We start from the raw sequence: 3,189 nt of genomic DNA on the forward strand, positions 1-3,189 counted from the left end.
TTTTTTTATCTTTCAATATGTTAATATGGTGTATCACATTGATTGATTTGTGTATATTGAAGTATCCTTGCATTGCTGGAACAAACCCAACTTGATCATGCTGTTGGAGATTTTTGATGTGTTGCTGAATTCAGTTTGTTAAAATTTTGTTGAGGATTTTTACATCTATGTTCCTCAGTGATATTGGCCTATAGTTTTCTTTTTCTGTGTTGTCTTTGTCTGGTTTTGGGATCAGGGTGATGGTGATCCTGTAGAATGAGTTTGGAAGTGTTCCTTCCTCTGCAATTTTTGAAAGAGTTTTAGAAGGATAGGCATTAGCTCTTCTCTACATGTTTGATAGAATTCTCCTGTGAAGCCATCTGGTCCTGAGCTTTTGTTTTTTGGGAGAGTTTTGATCATAGCTTCAATTTCAGTGCTTGCAACTGGGTTGTTCATGATTTCTATATCTTCCTGGTTCAGTCTTAGAACATTGAACTTTTTAAAGAATCTGTCCATTTCTTCCAGGTTATCCATTTTATTGCCATATAGCTGTTCATAATAGTCTTTTATAATCTTTTGTATTTCTGTACTGTCTGTTGTAAACTCTCCTTTTTCATTTCTAATTTTATTGATTTGGTTCTTCTCTTTTTCCTTGATTAGTCTGGCCGAAGGTTTGTCAATTTTATCTTCTCGAAGAACCAGTTTTTAGTTTTATTAATCTTTACTTTTGTTTCTTTCATTTCTTTTTCAGATGTTTAGGCTCAGATCTTTATGATTTCTTTGTTTTTACTAATTTTGGGGGGTTTTTTGTTCTTCTTTTTCCAATTGTTTTAGGTATAAAGTTAGGTTGTCTATTTGATGTTTTTCTTGTTTCTTTAGGTAGGATTGTATTGCTATAAACTTCCCTCTTAGAACTGCTTTTGCTGCATCCCATATGTTTCGAGTTGTTGTGTTTTCATTGTCATTTGTTTTTAGAATTTTTTTATTTCCCTTTCGATTTCTTCAGTAACCTGTTAGTTATTTTAAAATGTGTTGTTTAAACACATGTGTTTGTGTTTCTTACAGTTTTTTCTTATAATTGATATCTAGTCTCATAGCATTGTGGTCAGAGAAGATGCATGTTATGATTTCAATTTTCTTAAATTTACTGAGGTTTGATTTGTGACCCAAGATGTGGTCTATCTTGGAGAATAGTCCATGTGCACTTGAGAAGAAGGTATATTCTTCTGCTTTGGATGGAATCTCCTGAAGATATCAGTGAGATGCATCTCATCTAATGTATCATTTAAGACTTGTGTTTCCTTATTAATTTTCTGTTTTGATGATCTGTCCATTGGTGTGAGTGGGATGTTAAATTCTCCTACTATTATTGTGTTCCTGTCAATTTCTCCTTCTATGTCTGTTAGTGTTTGTCTTATGTATTGAGCTGCTCCTATGTTGGGTGCCTAGATATTTACAATTGTTATGCCTTCCTCTTGGATTGATCCCTTGATCATTATGTAGTGTCCTTCCTTATCTCTTGTAATCTTTAAGGTCTTTTTTGTCTGATATGAGGATTGTTACTCCAGCTTTCTTTTGCTTCCCATTTGCATGGAATATATTTTTCCATCCTCTCACTTTCAGTCTGTATGTGTCTTGAGGTCTGAAGTGGGGTTTCTTGTAGACAGCATATATATGGGTCTTGTTTTTGTATCCATTCAGCCAGTCTGTCTTTTGATTGGAGCATTTAATCCATTTACATTTAAAGTAATTATTGATATATATGTTCCTATTGTCATTTTCTTAATTGGGGTTGATTTTGTAGATCTTTTTTCTTCTCTTGTATTTCTTGGCTATATAAGTCCCTTTAACATTTGTTGTAAAGTTGATTTGGTGGTACTGAATTCTCTTAACTTTTGCTTGTTTGATAAGCTTTTGATTTCTCCATCAATTTTGAATGAGATCTTTGCCAGGTACACTAATCTTGGTTGTAGATTTTTTCCCTTCAGTACTTTAAATATATCCTGCCATTCCTTTCTGGCCTGCAATTTCTGCTGAAAGATCAGCTGTTAAGCATATGGGATTTCCCTTGTATGTTACTTGCTGCTTTTCTCTTGCTGCTTTTAATATTCTTTCTTTGTGTTTAGTCTTTGTTAGTTTGATTAGTATATGTCTTGGTGTGTTTCTCCTTGGGTTTATCCTTTATGGGACTCTTTGTGCCTGTTGGACTTGATTGACTATTTCCTTTTCCATGTTGGGGAAATTTACAACTATAATCTCTTTAAAAATTTTCTCATACCCTTTGTTTTTCTCTTCTTCCTCTGGGACCCCTATTATTCAAATGTTGCTACATTTGATATTGTTCCAGAGGTCTCTGAGACTATCCTCAGTTCCTTTCATTCTTGTACTTTATTCTGCTCTTCAAAAGTTATTTCCACCAGTTTATCTTCCAGCTCACTGATTTGTCCCACTGCTTCAGATATTCTGCTATTGATTCCTTCTACAGTATTTTTAATTTCAGTAGTTGTGTTGTTTGTCTCTGTATGTTTATTCTTTAATTCTCCTAGGTTTTTGTTAATTGATTCTTGCATTTTCTCAATTTTGTTTTCAATGTTTTTAATCATCTTTACTATCATTATTCTGAATTCTTTTTCAGGAGTTTGCCTATTTCCTCTTCATTTATTTGGACTTCTGTGTTTCTAGTTTGTTTCTTCATTTGTGTAGTATTTCTCTGACTTTTCATTATTTTTTAAAACTTACTGTGTTTGATGTCTCCTTATCTGAGGCTTCAAAGTTCAATTCTTTCTTCCATTTGGTTTCTGCCCTCCTAAGGTTTGTCCAGTGATTTGTGTAAGCTTCATATAGGGTGAGATTTGTGCTGAGTTTTTGTTTGTTTGTTTTTCTTCTGATGGGCAAGACTGAGTGAGGTGGTAATCTTGTCTACTGGTGACTGGATTTGTATTTTTGTTTTGTTTGTTGTTTAGATGAGGAGTCCTGCACAGGGTGATGTGCAGGTCTTGGTTGGGTGATGCCTGGTCTTGTATTGAAGTGGTTTCCTTTGTGTGATACTTTTGATATTTGATACTCCCTAGGGTTAGTTCTCTGGAAGTCTAGGGTCTTGGAATCAGTGCTCCCACTCCAAAGGCTCAGGGCTTGATTCAAGATAGACCATATTCTGGGCCATAAAACAAACCTCACTCTCAAGTCTTTAAGGCTGTAGTTGCCATAGCA

Source organism: Bos grunniens, chromosome 6 (assembly GCF_055505025.1).
Source record: "Bos grunniens cultivar Pamir isolate PY7600 chromosome 6, Bosgru_T2T1.0, whole genome shotgun sequence".
NCBI classification, from domain to species: Eukaryota; Metazoa; Chordata; class Mammalia; order Artiodactyla; family Bovidae; genus Bos; species Bos grunniens.